At 36.6% G+C, this 13111-nt stretch overlaps 2 non-coding genes across 2 annotated transcripts; both read left to right on the forward strand.

Moving 5' to 3' along the window:
• Positions 1–10022: 10022 nt before the first annotated feature.
• On the forward strand, positions 10023–10106 carry LOC117275344 (small nucleolar RNA Z159/U59). Its single transcript, XR_004505508.1, has one exon. It is a non-coding gene; the product is annotated as a small nucleolar RNA Z159/U59 (small nucleolar RNA).
• A 166-nt stretch (positions 10107–10272) lies between these two features.
• On the forward strand, positions 10273–10352 carry LOC117275345 (small nucleolar RNA Z159/U59). Its single transcript, XR_004505509.1, has one exon. It is a non-coding gene; the product is annotated as a small nucleolar RNA Z159/U59 (small nucleolar RNA).
• The last annotated feature ends 2759 nt before the right edge of the window (positions 10353–13111 follow it).

Genomic DNA, 13111 nt, shown 5'->3' on the forward strand with positions numbered 1-13111 from the left:
AATGTGACAAATGCCAAAGATATGTTCCAATTATTCACCAACCCGGAGAATTGCTGCATTCAGTCTTGTCACCATGGCCATTCATGAAGTGGGGAATGTACATAGTTGGCCCTCTTTCATGGGCACCAGGTAAGGCTCAATTTATCTTATTTATGATTGATTATTTTTCTAAGTGGGTTGAAGCACAGACATACAAGAAGGTTAGGGAGATGGAAGTCATCGACTTCATTTGGGACCACATCATATGTCGGTTCGGGATACCATCCAAAATTGTGTGTGACAACGGGAAACAGTTTATCGACAACAAAGTGACCAAGTTTCTAGAAGATCATAAGATCAAAAGAATCTTATCGACACCTTATTACCCTAGCGAGAACAAGGGCAAGCCGAATCGACCAATAAAACCATAATCCAAAACCGTAATAAGAGGTTAACCAACGCCAAAGGGAAATGGAAGGAGATCCTACCCGAAGTCCTTTGGGCATACCGCACGACTGCGAAATCCAGTACCGGGGCTACTCTGTTTTCATTGGTTTATGGTGTCGAAGCCTTAATAATGGTCTAAGTCGAGGAACTAAGTATCAAATATCGATATGCAACAAAGGAGTCAAATGACGAGGCCATGAATATGAGCTTGGAACTATTGGATGAAAGGCGTGAAACTGCCCTTGTTCGATTGGATGCCCTTGTTCGATGGCCCAACCTTCGATACTTTAATGTCGGGGACTTAGTGCTAAGGAAAGTCGCACTAAATACCCAGAATCTGAATGAAGGGAAATTGGATCCGAACTGGGAAGGACCGTACCAGATTTTTGAGGTCACCGGGAAAGGATCTTATAAGCTCGGAATGATGAACGGAGAACAACTACCGAGCAATTGGAATATATCCCACCTAAAATGATATTACTACTAAGGTACGACCCCATTTAATTTCCTTTTTATTTTGGACTAACACTTGCAGGTGATTAACAAGAAGCGGCACGAAGTTTTTAGGTCTGATAACACGTGTTGCACTCTTTTTTCCTTAGATCGGTTTTATCCCAAATGGGTTTTTCGGCAAGGTTTTTAATGAGGCAACAATGCATCGTGCTAACTTATAATCAAGTCTGATCATGAATCGGTATCGAAAATCAATTCAACAATATTCGAGGTCCCTCTACAATCAACCTCGAATACTGGGGGGGGGGGAAATTACCCTCAGATATGCATTACCTTCAGATATCAACTTTAGCGAGGAAATTACTTCGTAAAGGAAGGGTCTCGATAGGGTAGGATTTATTGTAAGGGACAAACGGTCAAACGAATCGTGCCCACATAGATTACTTGAGCCCTGTCATAAAACATATACGCATGTATGACTGCTTTGCACAAGAATACAGAGAAGTACTTGCCTTGCAATCATCTTATGTTATAAATATTTTCCTCTTTACATCCCTTAAAGAGTTTAATACTTCTTATCTCCTGAAAATAACGAGCCCAATGGCAGTCTATAACCGGAATACGAACTACCACTCCCTCACTCGGGGACTGCCAACAAAAAAACTCGAGCAAGCCCAAGTCACTAGGCTTCAGGGGCATAAGACCTATTAGGCAACTCCCCTATTTTTAAAGTCCACAGATACCCTACTCGGGGACTATTATCTTAGGCAAGACCGGATAGCTCGGGAAAAGAAGTCCAATGGGCAGCGCCCAAACTAAAAGGCTACGGTCAAATTAATATGGCTTAGAGACGTCTGAAACTCGTAACAAAAACTAGGCCTTCGAAAAAGAAATTTTTTCACAACCGGTTCTAAAGGCTACCCTCGGCAAACTACAATCTCGGCTACCTACTTAGGGAAAAGGTTCTGGTAACACCGAACCCCCAAGACGCCTTAAAAATAAAGTAGGGCAAAGGCAAGGTTTGTTTGAACTTTCGGACACAACCTAAATTACTTTATGTTAAGGCGTTTCAGCCCTTATGAATACAAGTAATAAAGCAAAGGAAAATTTTGAAAGCCAAAGGGGAAAGAAAGCCTTGTATATATAATCTTTTTACAAATGCCAGAATAGCCTGATATAGATATGTACAATGCCCAAAGCGTCCTTAAAAGATGCAAAAAGCAAAAAATAAAAACATCTAAAGGCCTAAGTGGTATGGTCCTCATCGGGGGCAGCGTCTTCATCCTCGGGGTCTTCCCCACCTTCAGATTCAGTTAAGCTCTCAGAGCCTTCCCCTAAAAAGCCAGCTTCCAACACCTGGCTTCTTCTACCTTGACATTCTCGATTTCCGCCAGTATGTCAAAGCCCTGAGCATGGACTCCCCCCTTCGAGCTTCCTACTTTAAATGATCCATCATTCTCTTGTCATGTGCTTGAATAACCTTGACGTCAACCTTGAATTGGGCCACTTTAGCATCAGCCTTGTTATTGGCAACGACCACCTCAGATTTGGCCGCCTCGAGCTTTGTGGCCAGGCTCTCTTGGCCAGAAATAGCCGAGTTAAGCTCAAATTGGAGCTCCTCGATCCTCTTGGCCTGCACTGAGGTCTTATACTTTGAATCCCGAAGTTGAGCCTTAGCCGATGTCAGTTGTGCTTGGACAACTTCCTTTTACAAGTTTATGAGGTCCATGTTTTTCTTGAACTCATCGGCCTCAGTTTGTATCGCGTATACCTGCGCCTTGAGCTGCCTTATTTGTTCAAGCCTTTGTCGAACCTGCAGGATCAGATCATTCGCCATTGAGTTCAGTTCGTCAACACTGTCTTCAAGTACTCGATTTACTTGCTGGGTCCACTCGGTACGCTCCTCCCGAGACACTTCTAACTAGGTCTGAAACTTCTCACTCAGAAACTTACAAGTATCCCTCTTCTCGGTGAGTTCCCGAACCTCAGCCTCATGCTGGGTTAACTCATCCCGGATTTAGAGGAAAGCCTCATGGTGCAATACCGAGGCCTGCAAGCATAAAGAAAGGTGTTAGGATTATTTACAACTTTAAATTTAAAATAAATAATGAAGTGACACTCGAAGTTACCCGATTCAAGGCGTGTTGGGCCTCAATGAATAGGCAAGGCGCTTCCACCGCGTCCATCATAGCTTGGTCCTCTTCGATCACCAAGCAACTAAGGTAGCTAGCACCCCCCACGGGGGTAGACAAAACCCGGGCATCCTCCGGGATAGAGAAAACTATCGACCGCTTGCGGTCAAGGTTAACACTTAGGGACGAGAACCGAGCCACCAGCTTTGGGCTCGATGAAGACCCACTGGCACCTGATGACGGTACCTTCCTTGGCACCAGCAAGTCACTAAGCTGGTGACATCTTCTGAGGCAGTGGAATCTAACCCATCCAAGAAGTTATGGATATCAGTCGCCCCCTGAGGCCCCTCGTAAGAATGACCTTCTAGCATACCAGCCTCGCGTATCATGGCGTCTGAGATTTGAAGGGACCCGGTAAGGTCGATCGCCCCAAGATTGTCCCTCGGGGCACCTCCCTCTGCCAGAGAAGTGTCAGCCCCGGTCTCTCTCTCGATCTCCCTGGCCTAGGGCAAAGAAGCCGCACCTCGTTCTGGTTCGCAAGTACCGACCAATGCCGTCTCAAAAGCCTCCTCAGTTCGAGGCAAAGCGGTCCGCACCCGAGCCACTAGCTCAGAGTTATCTTCTTATTCTTCAGGCTCATCCATCAGTCGGCGGATCGAGTCCGATGGGAGGGCGCTGGTACTTTTCTTAGCTTTACGCGCCAGCCTCTTCTTTGGTTTTTTCTTCTCCGAGTCTAGAGAGCTCGGACCCCTCTTCTTCTTTTTCTCGTCATCTTGCTTCGGACAAGGGAATCGAGAGGCTCATCCTCACCCTTGGATGGAGGCCTCATAGCAACGTCCTTGGGGAGACCTACAAAAAAAAATAGAGCCGATAAGAATTCGACAACACAAGGAGAAAGTCAAAACCTTATCGAACTAGAAAAGGAAACTTACCATGATTATGGGCATCCCACCGACCCTTCGATAATTCCATCCAAGTACGCTCGAAGTATGGTCTCTGTGACACAAGGTCCTCGACCCATTCCTTGAGTTGAGGAACCACATCTGGCATCTAGGCCACAACTGTAACACCTAAAACACCAATAAGAAAGAAGATAAGAGGAGAAGCAATAGATTAAATCTTCTAGGCAAAGTAATACTTACGTTTCATATTCCATTTCTCGGGAAATGGCATGTCCTAGGCAGGGATCAAATCTCAAGTCTTTATTCGAACAAAACGATCCATCCAACCTCAGTCCCGAGCCTCATCTATACTCGAGAATGGGGCCCTATTGGCCCGGCAAGCAAGCTTGAATAGCCCCTCTCGATAGAGTCGGGGACTATAGAGACGCATAAGGTGATCGAGGGTAAAGGGACACCCCAAGATTTTGTTTACGAAGAATCGAAGGAGAATCACTATTCTCTATAATGAAGGGTGAATCTGGACAAGAGTCACGTCGTACCTCTTGCATAAGGCAATAATGATCGGGTCTAAGAGACCCAACGTGAAGGGGTAAATGTAAACACTTAAAAAACCATCCACGTGGGTAGTGATTGACTTCTCATGCGAAGGAACCACCGCATGTTTATTGGCCCAGTTGCAATCTATTTTAACCTTGGTGATGAGATCATCGGTGATCGTACATATGTACCTCAAGACCGACTCGCATCGACCCGGTACCGAGGAAATTTTTTCAATCTTAAAATTGGCAACGGTCGGGCACCCAGTAGGAACGAACTCCTCAGGGTGTGGTTCCGCCGCAGCCCCCGTTGCCAGCAGGTCGTGATGAAGAGATGACCTCCTTTTGCGGGACCGTCTTAGAAATTTTCGCCATTGTAGAATAGAAGAAAAGGAAATTAGGAAGGTATGTTTAGCGGTTTGCTAAAAGTTCAAGAAATTCGGGTGAAGAGTTGGAGAGCAAAGGGATTTTTGAAGAACAAAAATAGGAAGAGCTTTGAACATAAAGTTTGAATAAATGAAAGTTAGGGTATTTATAGTTTGCTGATGACGGTTCAAAACTCGTAGTGGCCTACCAGTAATTGACAGGCATTCAATACCTTGGTAATTGGACTAACGGGACGTTTCGGTATCCGTTTGTCGCTTATGTCATAGTCGGGTGTCTCAGTGGCCGTTTGTCGCTTACGTCATGGCCCATCGAGATGGGATTCAGAAGTTCATATTGTTTCTCGTCATCTTCTCTCCTAGAAACGTATGGACTATTTGTATATGGTCAAAACCAGATTCACCTCTTGTGTGACTAATCGAGACTGAAATATGGTAGGTTAAAGTCGGACCTCGAATTATTTCGAACCGAAGTGCGAAGTTATATCGTTAAGCTCGAGTCCATGTCATCGAACAAAAATCGAGATCAAATGAGATCGAGGAAAATTTGCCAAGCCGAATAACAGAAGGACGAAATATCCGCGATCGGTTGTAGATCACGACGGAAATCTCGGCACATATCAAGGATATGCTGATTGATTAGCAAATCATGAGATATTTAACATGTATATAATTGTATCAAGAGTAGAACTCTCCTACTATATAAATGGGGTCTGATCATTTGTAACATAGACCACATTACGCAACATAAAGAAATATACTATCATTTTCTAGATTTATCATCTTGTTATTCTGTTCATACATCAGTTGAGACGTCTCTTGGTTCAAGGGTGATCGAATTTGAGGGCTAGGGCTGTTCGATTTGGTAAACAGTTTGGCGTAAGGCTATTCGATTTGTGTGATTTGCATTTATTTTTTTTATCGTCAATTTCAATTCTAATCTGTTTCCTTAATTTGTATCAAGTTATATCATGTATCCTTAAAATTGCGTATAAATTCAATTGTTATCCGATTTTTATGGTAAACACATATCACTAATGAAAGAAAAATAACAAAAGGAATAGAGGAAAGGTTAGGCGTGATTAAACACAAATACATGATTTTACTTATAATGTTAAGGTATTGTTTTGTATTAACATATATATTTTCCTTTTCTTGACTAAACTAAACCAAACCTATTATCTTTTGAAGGAAACAATAGCTTGACTACTTCACCTTTTTTGTCTAGGCCAAGCCAAGGTAAAGTAAATCGGTTTTACAATTGTTGGACGGAGGTAAATTATTTCTGCTGGTCCTTTATAGTTTGGCTCTTCTTTGTTTTAACTTTTAATCTCAATTATACCCCTTATAAAATAAACTATTTTATGATTTTGCAATGTAATAAATAAATGAGAGTCTAAAACGCAAAAATAAAAGGATAAGATATAAATAAAAAAATTATGGATAGATTAAAAGCCCGTTTGGATTGGCTTATTTTAAGTATTTTTAAGCCAGAATAGTTTTTAAGTCATTTTGTAGTGTTTGGATAAAATAAAAAGTGCTTTTAAGCACTTGTTTTTATGCTAAAATAACCCCCAAAATATTAAAAGCCAAAAGTTAGAATTTCTAACTTATGAATTATGCTTAAAAGCCACTTAAAATAAGCTCATCCAAACGGGTTCTAAGAGTATAAAATGGAAAGAACCCCCAAAGTTAGAAAATTATTTTTAAAAGAAAAATTCTGTTGAATCTTACAATTATAGTTTGTTAAGTATTTGATGCCTTGACGGAGACTAAAAAGTCTAATTTTTGGCAAACATAAAGGATCAAAAGTGCCCAAGAATATACTTTTTAAGAGACCACTTTAAACTTATCCCATATGTAGGGACACTTTTCCGTCATTTATAGTATATTAGTATCCACCTACAGCGTCAGCTAATTTCAATTTCACCACCGAAGGATCTTCTCTCCGACGGCAGCTGAGAAATTTTCCATCGGAATACATAGAACCCTTCCCTGCTTGCAACTTTCCATTCAATTCCAACTAGCTCGATCCCTTTAATATTTTCTTGATCCCGAATCCCTATCGCAATTGTAATGGCAGACATCCCTCCTGCCACTTTTATATTTTTGTTAATTAGGCTCTAAAGAGATGATTTTTATGTTACAAAGAAAAGAAAAGTAATTTTTGTGTTACAAAGGCAAACTATTCGGTAAGATTTACTCTAAAAAATATATACTATTTTTACCAAATATTTTCCAAACAACTAAGCATTCAACTCAACCTCTTATTTGCATAAACTTTAGTAGACATAGTTATTCGATAAAAGTACTTAATCAAACAATCAAGGTAAACTCACACAACATGTTACTTTAAGAAGAAAAAAAAACTACTATACTCGAATAGAAACTATTAATTATCTTGTTTTTATGAGCGCAACGTTAGTAAGAAGAGGGTTCAATTGAATCCCCTTTGTCGAAATATTATATTTTGTAAATAGAGTAAAAATAAAATATTTTATTTGGTTATATATAAAATGTTGGATTCTCTTAACATAAGAAAAAACTCTTATAATAATAAAGGGGGTCCAAATGTTGCTTTAGATCACAAGCTTGAATCCTAACTATGACATTTTATTTTATTATTATTATTATTATTATTATTATAAGATCTTTACACAAATAGTCGGCCAGATTTACTGCTTACTTTTTCTAATGTAGATACATAGATTATACACTAATTATATATGATTATCAAATATTATATATGAATTATACTTATTATTTACATTCGCCGACTATTTTTAGTTAATTCTTCATATAATTAAAGCTTTTGTGTTTATTTTGCTAATACGAATAATTATTAAAAGTTAAGAAAGACAAGTAGTAGAGGTTTTACACTGGAGGACTGTCCTGGCTATACAAGTTCGGGAACAATCATTATTGAAAGCAAGTAAAACATAAAGAGGGGGTTCTTCATAGTGTAGAGGATGGCAACGTTGATGGCCTGCGCAAGGAGCTAAAGTCATGACATGCTTAGCAAGTAGATCCGCTACAGTGTTGGCTTCACGACAAATATGCTGAAGCTCTGGATGTCTTAGCATTATCAGTAATGACTTGCATTCCAAACTAATAGGTAAGTAAAGATCAATTCATGCATGCAAGACTTTTTGCATTACCTGAGAATCCGTTTCTATCTCTAGTGGATAAAGGTAAAATTGTTGAGCAATTTTTAATCCTATCAACAAGGCTTGTAATTCTGATTTGAATTCTGACGAGCACGGGATTTTTGTGGAGAAACCACGAATCCACTGACATTGATTGTTTCTAAATACTCTAGCAACACCACATATCTTAGTGATGGGATTAAAAATGCCGTTAATATTAAGTTTTAAAATAAAATGATATGGGGGGGAGGGGGGACATTTAATATATTCAAGGGTGGAAATGGGAAGGGGAGTTGGAGATGGAAGTAGGTCAATTAAATGAGTACCAACTCTCTTCTATAGTCTCGGTCCATAGTTGTTGACTCTGTTCCTTATAGCCTAACGTTCGGGATGAAGCCAATAAAAAAAAAGAGGTAATGAAATTCTATACATGGAAGAGAATATTATTTTATGAAGACATGTGCATGCAAGTTATTGAGGAAATTGTGATTTCGGTTGGTCCAGATATGCCAAATGATGAATGAGGTAAGTAAAATTTTGGGAACTTCAATTCCTTGGTAGGTGAAAGACCAGTGAATGTTGGTACAGTGCATTATAAGCTAAGCAGTGAAGGAAATAGCGTTAGTAGTGCTAATATTAAAGAATTTCCAATGCACTCGAAAAAAAGACAATAGAGAGATTCAGTTATATCGCACAAGAGTAGCAGTGAGGGTGGTGAAGAACATTAATAGATGACAAATATGAAGCAGTAGGTACTCGATTAAGAATGAGTAGACAAAAAAATATTTTTATCTCATTGGGGATATGAAGGGTCCAAATCCATTTGATATCAGGCGGTTTGGCAGGAAGAATACAATGGGTTGCAAGATAAAAGTGGTAAGTTGATTTAGCGGAGAATGAGCCTGTAGAATTAGCAAGCCAACAATATATATCAGGTCGTGAAAAAGTAGGATTAAATTACGTATTATGGATGAGAAAAGAGAAATCTTCAGGTAGTTCACCCAATTACCATTGGATAGAAGGTGATCCAGTGTAAGGAATTGTTCGTTATGAGTTAAAAGACCTTGGATAATGCTACGAAGCGTGGAGTTATTGGGTAGCCAAATATCAATCAAGATGTTAATAGAGGTTTAGGTGCGTGCCAATGTTAATTAAAGTTAATTCTTCATATAATTATTAGTGGAAGTGACACCAGATAGCCATTTTTAAGCATGTTTAAAACGTATTTAAAGATTAGCCAATTTTACTCAAATTTCAGGACACGACGTCCTAGAGTTTAAACCTCAAAGTTCAAAATTCAGGACATCGTGTCCTAAAGTTCGAAAATTGTGTCCTGAAGTTCAAATCTTATGTCCTGAATTTTAAATTAGTACTTCAGAAATTCAGGACACTTATTCCTGAATTTCAAATTAGCAGCTAAAAAATTCAGGACACTAGGCCTTGAATTTCCAAATTCAGGATACTTAGTCCTAAAATTTGGGTAAATTAACTAATCTTTAAATATATTATAAATTATGAATATATTTTAAATAATAGGCTTAAAAGTAACTATTGCTGCACTTCACCCTAATTATCAAGCAAGATGGGCCAACATGTTGTGAAGAGCCCAAGCAGTTGATCACTAAATTATAGCCCAAACTGCCTAGGGCTCTATAATTCCCACCGTCATTTTGTCCTTATAAAATCCAGGCACCAAGTCTTTGTATGAGTGTATGTTTGCTCCGCAGCAAAATAGTGAACGGACGCTAGGGTAACGAAGGCTGCGCCTTCTCTTTTAGCTTTGCTCTTAACTTTTTTAGTTTTTATTTTTTAACTTTGCTTATAATTACCTTATACCGAAGTGTTTTTTCTTAATTTTCTCTCTTTGATGATCATTATTCATCTATTGTGATTTGAAGAGGAAAATCTATGTATTCTTTGTTCATATTTGTTTTCCTATTACCTCTTTCCTTAGTCTGTTTTGTGTTTAGTGCTATCTTTTTTCAAGTTGGTATATAAAGGGCTTGTATTTTTTGATTCTCCTATGAAATAAAGATCTCTTTTTGTCTCTGATGATGATCAAAAATATAACTTTCGTTCTTCTGAGATTAACCATGCGGAAAGTTATGGAGACCTGAACTGAAGAGACAAGGTGATTTTGATTCACACATCATTTCCTTTTAATTTCAAGATTTTATTTGCAAAAAAAAAAATCCCAATCTATTGGAAGTGGGCTTGTTCTTTTATTGAAATTATTTTTAAACAATATAAATTTTTATTTTTGTATGTTGAATTTGTTATGGTGATCTTATTTTGTGTCTAATGATGATCATTTGAAACATTTACTGAGGTTTTATCTTGCTGAAAAATCTTTGGAGACCTGAACTGAAGAATCACTAATAAGATCAGTATTTCTCATGTGTTTCTGTCTTTTTGGGTATTTTTAGGTCTTTTTCTTGTGATCTTCCTGTCCTTAATAATACTGAGTTTCAACTCCAATTAATTAATTTGATCCATATAGGAATTCTAACAGATTAGTAAGTATAAAAATTTCACACAAAAGCAAGTATTTTAAACCCAAAATCCTAAAATGAAGAATGTTCTTTTGATTTCACTTTTAGATCCAATTGACATCTTATCTTATATTGATTCAGATTTAAAAAATTGTAAAATGTAGCTTCGACAAAGTAGTTTTCTTTATTCTAGTAGTGCAATTAAGCATATACTTAATTGTTGATATTGCACGTAGAAAGGGGTATTAATTATTAGGATTAAGTAAACTGTGGATTGTTTAAAATCATTACTTGATCATGACTAAAACCGCAAATTTGTTACCAGTAAAATGAGTTAGGTCAATAATATGTTTCAATTGAGAGTTATATTCGAACGAAAGTAGGGGTAAAATCAGATTTGCTCAGAAATAAAATGGCGAATCAAAGCAAGAAATAAATACTAACAAAATGACACCTTTACATTCGTATTCATTATAGACCTTTAATTTTGTCAAATTATATATTTGTCACCAGCTAATTTCAACAAATACTACTTTAAATTCTTCAGAAATAGGAATAAGTACTTCAGTGTATGCACAAAATTAGGTTGGAAAAATAAGAATTAAAATGAAAATTTATACACAAACCAAGGTATTTGTGGGAGCGGTATCAAATGGACAGATTGAGTGAAAATTGAATGGCTTGAAATCATCGTTTAATTATAACCACTGTTTTAAAAGGTATTTTCGGAACGAGTTTTAGGGCGAGCACCAAAAATGACTCAGGTGATGGTGCGGGGTCAAGAGGTGTATGCTCAGCAATTTGGGGCGTACGTTCGGGCGTTTGAGGTGTGTTTTTGTAGTGAGACGTAAGTCCTTTAGATTTTTTCAAATTAAAATAAATTTTGGTAAATAAGTCTATATAATACTTAGATTCTCAAAAGTCAGCTTGTAATTATTCAAAAGTTTTAAAAAGTAACTGAAATATTAAATTTAAAAGTCAGGACTTTTTTTTATTGATACAAGCCTTCAATTTATGGTCTTTCTAATTCTTTATCTTGTCAGTTAGTTTGTTACTATATCCCAAAAGCAACGAATAATCAATTTTTATTTTTTATTATTTTTGCAAATGCACAAAGAACTTCATTAGCAAGTTCAAAGTTCAAATTGTAGGTTAATCGTCCTTTTTGTTCTCCATATAGAAAATTTTATTTTTTTCAAGCTTGTAAGGACCGTATAGTAGATTATTTTGACTAGTTTTTTGTGGGGATGGAGCACACACACACACACACACATATATATATATATATATATATATATATATATATATATATATATATATATATATATATATATATATATATTTCCCACATATTTATAGTTTTCTTCAATTTTTATGCAATTTTACTTATTTATAAATATTTATGTAATTATATTATTTTATAAAATATTAAAAATTAAATACAAATGAGGGTCCCGTGCCTCGAGTTTACGTCTCGTTTTACGCCCACGTCTTTTAAAACACTGATTATGACTAAATATGCAAATGTGTTAAGTCAATAATATGTTTAAATTGAGATGTAATCGAACTAAAAGTAGAGAGTTAATATAGTTTTTGATAGAAGTAAAATCATTATTAAATCAAGAAACAAATATAATAATATGATACCTAATCTTTTGAGGTGAAATTAAAAAATAGTCAGATTTACAAGTTATAATTGCAAAATAGGCATAGTTTCAAAAGTAATCGAAATTTAGCCATTTTTCATGTAAAGATAAATCTGAACGAAAACATTGTTCAAAATCCGAAAAATATTCTAACATAATATATTGAGTTCGAATTTTTACATGTGAAATTCCAGCATAATATACTGGAGTTCCAGCATAATATGCTGGATATTCATACACAGGTGCATCAATCTCCTGTATATTATGCTGAAACTTTTCGTGTTGCAGCAAAATAGTGATTATTTTTTAATAACTTTACAAATACTGACTATTTTTCAATTATCAATTCGAAAATTGGCTAGCCCGTGCTATTTTCACAATCTTTTTACTCATTATGGGCCTTTTCTTTTCTAAAGCTAAACTCTTTAGAAATGGGAAACATGATAGTGGTTCAATTTGTTTGCTTCTATAGCTTCTACTTTCTCTCTAAATGGTATAGGAGAGAATAGATACATAAGTATTATCTTCAGGTAAAAATTCTTTTTTGTCAAACAAACTATTATTTCACTCGAAATATTGATCGAAAAACCAATTTTCAAATTACTTAGGACCCGTTTGACCATAGATTTTGTCAAAATAAACTTGAGTTTTATTTGGCAAACACATGTTTGGCCATAGATTTTGCCTATATTTTGGCCAAATCTCAAATCCCAAATGCCAAATCCCAAAACCAGCTCAATAGTTGATTTTGGCCTGGGCCAAAATATCACTATTATATTTTTTAAAAATTGCCCCAAACTTTTATATTTTATAAAAGAGCCCACCATTCACTATTTTGTAACGATGTTGCTTCGTCTTCTCGGTCATCTGATAGTGTATCATGTAATTCATTATAAAAATGATAATTTTGTATTAAATTTATTTATGTTTAGGATTATGGTTTGCGATAATATAATGAATGTTATTGATAATGGTATTATTGGGTATTTGTGATA

The sequence above is a fragment of the Nicotiana tomentosiformis genome, chromosome 4, assembly GCF_000390325.3.
Source record: "Nicotiana tomentosiformis chromosome 4, ASM39032v3, whole genome shotgun sequence".
Taxonomy (NCBI): Eukaryota; Viridiplantae; Streptophyta; class Magnoliopsida; order Solanales; family Solanaceae; genus Nicotiana; species Nicotiana tomentosiformis.